This window comes from Rhipicephalus microplus, chromosome 1, assembly GCF_043290135.1.
Source record: "Rhipicephalus microplus isolate Deutch F79 chromosome 1, USDA_Rmic, whole genome shotgun sequence".
Lineage (NCBI taxonomy): Eukaryota > Metazoa > Arthropoda > Arachnida > Ixodida > Ixodidae > Rhipicephalus > Rhipicephalus microplus.
In genome coordinates, this window is record NC_134700.1 from 193,810,401 (window position 1) to 193,822,710 (window position 12,310).

Below are 12,310 nucleotides of genomic sequence, written 5' to 3' on the forward strand. Positions count from 1 at the left end.
GATTCCTGCGTCATACCATGAAAACCACGTATAGCAGCCTGGCCGAATTCATAGGCGTACTTCACTAAGCAATAATTTATCTGCTCTTCTAGTTGCCATGTGACAACCGGCACGACATTGTCAATGGCGTTCATGAGAGCCTCCACCGCCCGACTTTCAAATGAAAACATACCATGGTCGTGACCGGCCTCTTTGAGGCAGCCAATGTTATCCTTCAGAGACGTAATTACACCTGCGGTGGTTCATGGCTCGGGTCCTCTGTCCGTTTTCACTTTCGAAGAAATGACCACCGCCAGAGCAGGGCCACTTTTGGCAGGACTACACGCACGCAGCACGGCCGAGTGTAATGTGGACGGAACGACACCAGGGTGTGGGCGCGCGCTGGGTTTGCGAAGGGGTGCTTTGCCACAGTGTCGTGCATTACAATACATACATACATACATACATACATACATACATACATACATACATACATACATACATACATACATACATACATACATACATACATATACATACATACATACATATACGCACACACACATATATGTACACCCATACATACATACATACATACATACATACATACATACATACATACATACATACATACATACATACATACATACATACATACATACATACATACATACATACATACATACATACATACATACATACATAACACTCCGCTAACCAAACTGACACCAGTCACATACAAAGCCAGCTGCGGATTCATCAAATAATGGGCACGCACACGCGCACACAGTTATGCACTCCATTGCACAGATATACAGCATTCATAAAATGTAAGAGACAATTGTACAGCGACGCCAGCTTTTACACCCGGAAGGACAGCCATCCAATAAGCACTGACAGTCAAACCAACTCCCGCCGCCTGCATCCAATATTTGTGTCGCTGCTCTACTTCTAAGACGGCCGTCCCTCACTGACGTCTCAACAAGGACGGGGAACGAAAGACCTAGCTGTGCCCATCATTATGCAAATTTCAAACGCGTGCATCCTTCTCGTCATCTCACTGCACGCCTTCCTTCGGTGCTTTTTTCGTTTGTTTTCTGGGGTTTTGATGTCGTGGCAGACATGCTGACTATGTCAGATGCCCGTTTTGAGTAATGGTCATTGTGCAGACGTTTTCATATTTACAATAGTCCGGATTACGAGTTCTTTTATTCTGAAGCTGTAGAAATCTAGTATCTTTTAACGTGCAGTGTCATCACTGTAGCTTAATCGCTTAGCAGGGAATGCTTGAATATCCCTAAATGTTTCCTTATACACGAGAGTAATTATGAATTCCTCTTGAGTGAACGCAAAAGATCTCAATTCTCATGCGTGATTCTAGCTTTCCCTTCCACAAAAATATGTAGTGCGTGCATAAGAAGTTTGAAAAGATTTTACGAGCATAATTTATTGTGGTCTAAAGAATGCTATCCATTACATGGAATGCAGGCTTATGCGAAAATTTCAATTACACAAGCCATTTACCTCTATCAATTACAACGCAATATTGAACAATTTTAAACTTCTACAATCACATAATAAAATGCAGGCACTAAGTGGTTAAATTACGTAATAAAGGCAGGATATCGCAATTGCGTTCATATCTCAAAGGCAAAGCTTAAGGATCCCCCATATTTTTTATGTACATTCGTTTCAAACGTCTTTGTCCCGTCTGATATCGGCGTGTTATCGTCTCAAACAAATACACAGGAATGATAATTTTATTTAGCAGCTATGTTTGTAATGACAAGACGCGATTATTTCGACATGTAGCTCATAGCAGCCGTTCCAACAAAAATTTAGACAACCTTACAGATCGCCTTTAAGAGATCAATATGCTGTTGCAAATGCATTTTGAATAAGTAGTAGCGTGCTTTAAACTACGAGTAATTATGCGCGTCAAATGTTTTTGAATTTGCTGTGCACACTTTACGTGGTCTTAAGGGAACACTCATCGTAGCTTGTGTGCTTTTTGTAAGGGATGGTTGGCTTTGAATTGCAAGTAAGTTATATTCTCCTGTTCTGACGCTTGATGACAATGTACGCTTGCACCACACAATTACTGCAGTATTACACGTTGTCTTGTGAAGTCTGTATACAGGACATGTTTGTTTCTTAAGCATGAAGGTTATTTTCACTGCTTTCCAAGCAGACGTGTGGCCGTGTGGTAGAACACCTGCTTGCCAGGCAAAAAGCCTGGGTTAGATCCTCAGTCTTACCCTGAAATTTTGATTATCTGTTTTATTTGCATCTTCCTCTATTTCGTGGTCATATACAAGATGTCAATTTTTCGCTCATAACCAGTGACGTTCACACTGACGCCACTGACGCTGGAATTTCCGCGAAACGAAGGCCGATAGAAGGCCCAAGAGGTGGCTGGTGAACTCCGACTCTCAGTTCCCACATGGGTGGAGCCACCGGGCCGGCCCCCGTAAGCGGTGCCTAGGCTCCTTCAGGACCTTTAATAAAGTTCATTTTTTTCTCTTTTTCTGGCACTGTGAAACAAGCTCATTAGCGCTAGTGCTATAAAGAATGCAGTCACAATTTAATCCGTGAGCGATTTGCTTGTAGCACGTTCAGTTGCGTAAATGTCATGTCGACTGAGTTCGGTTATTTTTTCTAGTTTTCTCAGCTCGCTTTGGTGCCACCAAATTTCTTCGTATCTTGTGGCGTCCGTGAAGTTTTTGCTGGCGATGCCTTATTTGGGCGTCACTGAAGCAGCGTCGTGCCGACAAAGTAGGAGTCTACACCGATTTCTGGGAGAAAATACTGCCGGGAATGTTATACACGCTCAGTAGGTACTGTTATTTGCATACTAGACACCACTGTTCTTACCAAAACGATGTCAAAGAACTGATTACCCAAGCTTCATACGTGTAACAAAGGAAAGCTAGACTTTTACCGCGTTAACTCAAGTCATATATATGCGTCTGAGCAAATTGTAAGAGGCACGAAGTTAGCCGCTACATTTCGCTGAACGCATCCACTTTGCCTGATGCTTTCGTAGCCTAATAAAGCGTACAGTTGTTTTAATGTATTACTTAAAAGGATAAATTGACTCATAAGTTTAAATTATATATATTGCATACGTATTACTCCGAATTTTGCCTATTATTTTTGTCTGAAACGTGACAGGTAACCACAAAATTCTGACTGCTTCACAGACGCCATTGTTGTCTTCACGAAACTCCCAACCCTTTTGAGTCCGAAAAGCCGTGGCGCCAGCCCACGAGGCATTCGCGGTTTCGCAGGCACGTAGACATAGATCGATGTGCTTTTGGTTTGCTCGCTGCCATTCAACGGCCTCACATAGTAGATAAGACGCTGTACGAACGTGCCCCACGCACTCTTCTAAAGAGTTGCCCGCTGTTTTATAAGGAGCTGTCCGGAATAAAATAGCTGCAACTCGGCTAACAGCCCAAGTTTGTAATCTCAAAAAAGCGCTAATGGTGCACAGCTTTAACGAGCCATGAAAAAAAAAAACCTGCGAAAATGTGAAAATATTCCAAGTAAGATATTGGTCTGAGAAAACCAGCAGTTCGACGATGTCACTCTTAAAAATGTTCCCCTCACTGGCAGAACAAGAAAACGTTACTAGAGTCAGAACAAGCATCCAGGGCAGCGAAAAAATGATTGTCGGGTATTTATTCCTATCACAGTTAAACGCTTGAGATGCATTATTCATCTATGAGAATTACTCTTCGGTCGGCTAACGATATTCTGCAATGTGCCATTAGATAACCTAGCAAGAAAACATGTTGGACTATCAGTGGAAAATTCAACAGGTACATTTCTTAGCATGTACTATACTGCTGAATTTACCTCTTCACTTTTTGCTTATTCCCAAATGAAAACCCATTATACCATTTGACTGAATGTGATGATGGCCGAGAACATTAGTTGCTTTGAGTGACCATTCTGCACATGTCACCCGCTAGTTTGCCTCTTTAATATATAGAACGCACAGGCCTAGCAGAACACGGTAGAGTGTCCGCGTAGACAATCCGCATCAAAGGTTCCTGATATTGTCTTGCAGCTTCCTTTTAGTCTTTCTCCAGAATTTCAGGCGTCTGCCCATTCGACATATGCTTCACGGCACTCTGTTTCGGAAGCATTCTCGTATGCAATTCGCTCTTTTACAGGAAAACTGTATGTGCACTGTAAGCAAAAGTTAGCCGAGATGGGAGTTTCTCCAGCACATAAGCCCACAAAACTCCCCTGCCCCAATTATTTACTCCCTGGTAGGGAGTGAACTCGGCACATGTCATCGTAAAACGCCCCCTCCTTAATCACAGAGTTTATGAACGACATGACCTTGTTAAACTCCCCAGGGAGTTTCAGGTCACGTGGTTACAAACTCCCTATAGGAGCTTTAAAAACCCTCTTTGGGCGTGACGTGTGTGTGTGTGTGTGAGTGCGTGTGTTTGTGTGTGTGTATGTGTGTGTACGGGCTTATGTTTGCACGTCGGTGTGAAACACATGTGCTTTGTGTGGCTAACCGTGTAAGCATCTGTCAACAGGCAACGATATTATAAGTGCACCGAAGAATAGCAACGACTGGTTGGTATTTACTGGGAACATTTCAATATATTTCGCACCGTTAAACCACGCTGCACATCGGTCTGATTCCTCAACGAAACGTCGTGAATGCCGCGTTTCAAAGGGCCGAGAAACAAAAAACTTCGAAGAATAAATTAATGGTATCAAAAGTAAGCTGTTACGATCGTCAGCGGCTGCTCCTGGAGTTTCACCATCAGAAACATCAAAGTGGTCTGAAGTAGGCTTCGCTCGACTACGGCAGGCTGGCCGGCAACCGGTCTGAGAGTTGCGCCGGCGACGCGCTCGCCCCGTCTCCGCCGATAGTGGCTTCTCGGAGTGTCACCGGTATTTCATCGCGGCTGTAACATCTAAGTGGTAAGAAGGCCTCGCTATGCCGTCGGTATCAAGCCGGCATCGTATCGAACTCGCACTGCGCGCCGGCCACCGCGGCAAGCGCTACGAGCTAGCACCGACCACCGGCGGTGCAAAGAATGTGTTTCACAAAAAATGAAGGCTGCTGGGATGTGTAACAGTCTTCTGCGCCTTGCGACCGCAGCTGTCAATGACTAACTACAAGGCGAGCGCCGAACGAGGCGGAGTACGATCGTCAGCGATTGCACCGTAAAACTTCGAAGCGGTTCGAAGTAGGCTTCGCTCGACTACGGCAGGCTGGCCGGCAACCAGTCTGAGAGTTGCGCCGGCGACGCGCTCGCCCCGTCTACGCCGATAGTAGCTTCTAGGAGTGTCACCGGTATTTCACCGGCTGCAACATCTAAGCGGTAGGAAGGCCTCGCTATGGCGTCGGTATCAAGCCGGCATCGTATCGAGCTCGCCCTGCGCACCGGCCGCCGTGGCGAGCTCTGCGAGCTATACATGCAATGCATGCGAGCAACGGGAACAGCGACTGCGAACCGTCTCAGTCGTTTAAGTCTATCGCTCCGTAGCTTAAACTGCGTGGATAGCGGACACCTATTTCTGTGCATGGGAAAAACGAGACGTAAACTACACATCAGCAAGCATTTTGTGATCGCCAGCTCTCATTCATCGAATCACCGTGCCGTACTCGTGAGTGAGGCCTAGTCGTCGAACGCGGTAGCGGCGGTCTACGTCGGTTCATCGCTGGAGCTGCTAAATGTGCCTCGTTATTGTGTTCATTCAAGGCCGCGCGCACTTTGTGTATGATTCCGTGCATTTTACGGGTCCACAAACAGTACTGCTAATGCGAATTCAGCCCGTACGACAGAGCGTCAACTGATGAAACTTTTTCGCTATAGTAAAAAAATAATAAATATTAGGCAGGCTTAGGATAAAAGGCATGTGTGTTGAAGTGCTTACATCAGACCACCACAAGTTCATACTTACGCCGTGCGTATTTTTTGCCTAATTAATAGCGAAAAAAGGCTTTCACCAGGGCTATATGGGAGGTAAAAATGTGGTGCATATATATACCCGGTGACTGTATGTTAGGTGTGTACTGCGTGTGGCAAGCTGTGGTGAGTGCGAGTGTTGTGATATAACGTGAACGTTGTGATAATGTTTGTGTACTGTAATCATTGTAGTGCGCATTAAATGTTATGTAATTAAAGCTACGCTTGCGCATGGTACGGCTGCTGACTTAATTTTTTTTTCTTTGTCGATGCAAAAAAATTTACTCCCATACTGACCTGAAAAAGTTCCCCAATGGATGTAAATAAAAACTCCCCTGGCACCATGCAAAAACCCCTTACTGATGGGGAGTAAATTTTTTACTCCCTCCGGACGGTTTTTTAAAACTCCCATCTGGGCGTGCGCTAGAGGACAAGGTCATTTACTCCCATCTCGGCTTATTTCTGTTTACAGTGTGGCTCTAGCGTGAGCTACCGCTTCATGTATTTTGCTTGTCCGCCAAAGAAAACGTAATGTAACAACCATATAACATGAATCCCACTGCTCAATTCTGGTACTGCATAGATATGACTCTCGCTAAGAACGTCTCCAACGTTTTACCCTAAGACAATCACTGTACATGTACCATAATGACCACAAGGTCATATCATTTGCAACACCATGACTAGAGTATGATGAGTTATCCCCCAAGACAGATAATCACCACTGATTAAGATATTTATTGTGCAAGCGTACCTTTTACCGTGCTATATTGTTGGAAAGCTTGCCTTGTATAAATGGCGGCATCGGTGTTGAATTAGGCGTCATTATTTGGGAGCGAAAAATCGGCGTTTTAGTTAGTGAGAATTAGAGAGTGGTGCAAATAGATTAATGATATAAAACCATTGTTTGAGTGGAAATTGATCCCAAGTTTCCGGCGAAGTAGGCAGGTGTTGTGACACAGAGCGATGACATTGCTTCAAACTGCCACAGAAAAAGCTCAATAGGAGTATGATACAAAGCCAGTAGTGCCTATAAGGCATCTGAAGTGCGGCAGAAGCGCAGAGCCACGCCACGTGTCAAGAATGATGATTGCAAGGTTTAAAGGGACACGCATTATAAGGCATGAAGCTATATTTATTTCTCATCTACAACTAAGAAAAAAAAAGATGAACAAAGAAGCAGCAGCGTATATAGGTGCGCGTCTTGACAGACGTATACGTGTAGTGGCTACTTCGTTAATATTCGCAAAATGTATTTGTTATAGCGTAATGAGCAATTTTCCACCGTACCTGCAGTAGATAGTCCAGGGTAGTTTTAAACAACCTATGTGTCTCGCACAGGCATTCCGTTTTCGTCGGCATTATTGAGAAGTCAACCGAGAAGTGAAACGAGTCTATTGAATTAGTACGTGATGCTAACAAGGCCTGACTTTGCTACCGATTTTTATACCGGTGTCACACACTTATCTCTGAGCGCGATCTTGCCTGGTTCGGATCGAATATTGCGGTTGCGATCGGCACATCCACGCAATTTGCAGAACAGTGTAAATCATTGTTGAGAAAAGTGATACTGATTGAGCTCAATTGAGGTCTGCAGTTCACCACCTGGCAACAAAAGTACTCTTCTAGCGAACTTGGAATGTCCTCCAACATTTGTCGCGATGGCCATTGAGCAAGAAAACAGTCACAAGGTCTCTTATGCAGTTACCCAAGACTTCTAGAAGGGGCAAGTTGCAAGTTTTCTGCAACTCACGTAGTATTGCAGGGCCCCCGTTATTAACCCACCTTTGATCAACTTAACAAGCCGTGTGGTGACGTTATTGTGAGACATCATGATGACGCCATTAGTTTTAGAGACATGTGACGTGACACGTTATTGCTTTGCATCTTTGGCATTGACGCCCTCGACTTTAACGGCCACTTTTGAATTTCGATAAGGCTTATCAAGTTTTCACCAATAAACGAGTTCAGACACTTCAGGCAAAATGTGCGTCACGTCTGTGTCATGTGCTAAACAGTTTCGCTGATTATCTACCTCCGCATAGTGGAATACTCCACAACCTTTTTTTTAACGCAAACCATTTTTTTAGAGAACCAAAGACAATTAGAGCGTTTCTTTCTACGTGTGCACTTATCCATCTATCTAGCCGGCTACATCCGGGTGCTCTTGTGATCACATCCTTAACTTGGTGTAGACTGAATTTGGTGTGGGAGGGTACGAAGGTTTGACAAACGCGACTGCCCAATCACGACATGAATACCATGAAAATTCTCTTGAGCACGTCATCAAACACTGATCACCAGAGACGTGTGGCTCATACAAATACGCTACGGGCTGTAATATGCTTTGCACCAATATCATACCTTCGTCATCCATTTACGTCCCGTATTACCGAATTCGGCACAAGTGAAGCTAGCGAAACGGCCGCAAGCGCATCATGAGCGTGGCATGTAGTCATGTTGTTACATGACACGCATGTTATGATTTTTATGTTAGTGTCTTTAGCTTGTGTTCACCATACAATCATGTCACACCATACCAGTTTTGCAACATGCCATGTGAACGAAACCACCGAAATAGCTACAGGACCATGAAATGTAAATCATGACATTCGTGACATCTTTTCTATCATTTTCATGTTATAACTAGTCAAATATGTTATTCATACAGTCACTTTATGCCATACCAAGTTAGGTATCCTTTACCTTATATGAAAGGCCAGGAGAGCTAAATGTCGTAGGTGGATACATAGATAGATCGATAGATAGATAGATAGATAGATAGATAGATAGATAGATAGATAGATAGATAGATAGATAGATAGATAGATAGATAGATGGATAGATACGCTCAAAGTCACTGGTTCGCTAAGAAATGCTTCGCATATAAAACTGACATAGGCAGCGTTTAGTGGACGAATGCAAAGAATGATTGTCTGTGTTCTAGCGAGAATCAAAACCTAAACTATGCGTGGCAATGAAGTAATCTACCAAAGAGGCCTCAGATATATTTCGGATATGTGTGTTTACAAATGGAGCTTTACAAATGGAGGCTTACACTTTACAAATGGAGCCTCATGTCAGGCCTCGGATATACTTTCGGATATGTGTGTTTAGAAAAAGGGATTAACGATATAGAGTACTTGGTACTCTTGTAGTACTTTCCAAATAGACCCTATAGTGTTTGTGTAATGTCAATTGTGGTTGCAGTACAGGCTATTCGATTTTATAAACATTAAATATGTGCTCTTTGATACAGCCGTCATATCAGATTAACGTAAATTGTAGTTTGGCGCTATCCGACGAAGTTGACTTGTGTAGCAATGTTGAGGGCTGCACCAGTGCTTCATATCAGCTCATCGCTACTGTTTTTTTTATTATGTGTGTTCGTACTGAGATATTTACGGAACTTTGAACAACTGATAATATCAAACATACGCGGCCGCATAACGTGTGTGCGTGGAGTTTCACATATAATTAGCGCCATTTCATGACGTCTCTTTCAATAGAAAGAATTCAGCACAATCACCTTCCATCCGCATGCTTCGTGTAACATAGATTCCCTAGTGTACACGAGAATTTTTTTTCTTTGAGCCATTGGCCAGAATTCTAAAAAGCGATATGGTTAAGAATCAATTGTTGACCCCGGCACACAAAGCTCTACGAGGTCGCAGAAACTAAGACACGCTCCACGTAAGAACAATATTTACCCAACAGTAATGTAATGATGTCTGCAAAAATTACGATAAAATGTAGATTTTATTTACCTGACAAACTACTGAGTGATACAAAGGTGACATACAAAGGCTCAAATAAGAGCATGCACCGTATAGCCACCCCGTCCAGGATCACTTGGAGCACCCTGTGAATGCCACCTTTTGCTGTTCTACTAATAACAGGTACAGGGACCGTATACTTTAATTACTGTCGCTCTTGCAATAATCATTTGTTCTGATTAGCTTCTAATAGCTATGCGTTAAACAGATTTGAAGCAAACCGTACGTCTGCTTGGGTGTTTATATAATTACGCAACGTGGCTGTCTGCCAAGAAAGGATAATACCAGCCACAAAACCAATAATTAGGTGTTGATCTAACACATTTAACAGGACAGAAAACGTCGAAAGCACAAATAATTGGTAGGAAACAGTAGTTCTGTATTGTGTAGTCATGCGGTTTCATTCAAAACTCGTAGGAGAAGGGCGTAGGACCAAGGAGCTATATAGTTGCCTATATCAGCGATATTTCAATGGTCTTTTGTGAGTTGCACCGGTGCGCGAGTGAAGATTGAACCAAAAACATGGGACAGCTGTCCATAGCCCTTACTAATATTTGTTTCCAAACAGTACTATAGCGTCAGTACGGTATTGTTGCAGAAGGTGAGTTCTCATGATACAATGCTCGTGTTATCGGGGCAATACAAAAGTAGGCATTGTACGCTGCGCACACCTAATGGTCTCTAAATACACATTTTCTCGAGAAAACAAACTTAACATCCACGTTTTAAATGTACTGTGAATGGCCTCCAGGTAGTACTACACTGCCTGACCTGAAACTAGCGTAACAAAGCCACGACAGCTACAAAGAAAAATAAAGAAAAGATTCAGTAGGTGATGTTTTGCAAGAGACGGGAAAATTTCTGACATGGAAAACGAAAAAAAAAATAACGTTTGTGATGTGTTAACACCATAAAACTAGTCGTGGCACTAAATGCATGTGTTCTACGTAGCTATTCTGTATTGCTTCCTTTTTCAGTGCATGAATAAAATAGATTTCATAAAAGAACGGGGTAATTTTAATGCCGGGAATTAAAATATCTTTTACATCGCGTTGATTCACGACCCCAGATTAGAGCTGAACGTCATTTACAAACATTAATGAAAGAAGGGTTCCGAAATTCTAACTTAGCAAAACGTTATGAACGACTGTTATTTTTCCACTACCTGAACAAAACTTGAATACCTCAATGACAAACATTTTTAACAACGTCTTCACTCTCACATGTCATACGATTTACGTTCTTTCTTTTTTTTTGCTGTTTTGTTTTATTGTTCGAAAAGGGTAATCGCATACGGGTACGATCATTAGGAATAAGATCGTGTCGTTCTTCACAGATCGTGCTTGCAATTATATGCATCCATTTTATGAATCAAAACCTTGCAACACCTAAATAGCTCGATCTCACTGAAAAGCAAAATATTTACTTATTGATTATGAGTGCTTCAATCTCTGAGTTTTGACGATCTACAAAAGGTAAGTTTGCCGCACAGCCCTATGCTCGGGAAAACAAATCTTGAAAACACCAAGCCTCATCTACCGCACTACCTAATTACTAGCAGAACCTGTGCGCTTTTCTTTCATCTGTACTGTAGGCTCATACCAATTGGCGGGACTTGCCTTCAGCCACGTCCCATGCGACCACATTCATGACCTTGTCGTAGACCCGTAGCTTGGCTTGGCAACAAGAGCAGAAAATGGTTCTAGTCTACCACTCTGACGCCTATAGCGTAGTACAGCGGTCATCGTTACTGTCTTTCTTCCTAATGATGTCCATAATTAGGCTACCTCCCTTTGTTTGTTCAAGTCAGCCTGTCCTATCGCTGGAAAGCCTCATTCTCGAATGCTGATTGCCATGAAGCGAGCTTTTCCGAGCCACCTGCTTTCATGATACTCGAGGGACGCTAGTAGACACAAGCTTTAATAACAGGAACGGAGGATGCACCCATTGCGTAGTAAATGAGAGAACAGAAGAATACACCATCTCCACCGCCTTGGGCGTCTCATACTCTTGTCTATAAGCGCTCTCCTGAAATATGCAATAAGAAGAGCTCTTCGAATTCTCGGGTTTTATGTAACAATAAGGGAATCAGAAACTAGGTTTCCGGGAGGCATAGTGCGCTACATAAAGAGTAGGTAAATGGATACATTACAGCTTGTTCTAGCCTAGCAAGTTCTTATTCAGCTTATCTAATTTAAGCTGGATCACAGATGACGCATAGGAAAGGAGGCAGCGTATGGCACAGATAATGTGGTGTCAAAACTCCAGATTTGTGCTGTAACTTTGTGCATTTTAAATTTCGGCGTAATTCAGGTTAACATCCACCACATTTATATACAACACTTAGCTGACCTATTTCCATTCATTTTATGACCGTTCTGGTTGTTGTACTCTGGTGTACTACATATGTGAACCTCAAATTTAACGCGCTGCTTTCGTCCCTAAAAAAGAACTTGCACTCTCCATCTTTCTTCTCTTCTGTTTTCTGTTTCGTTTATATATATATATATATATATATATATACAATAATAATGAAATATAACAGACAGTAATGCCAAGGAAGGTATAGGGGAAGTTATTAGGCCAATTGTAATTTAAATGAGAAGAGAG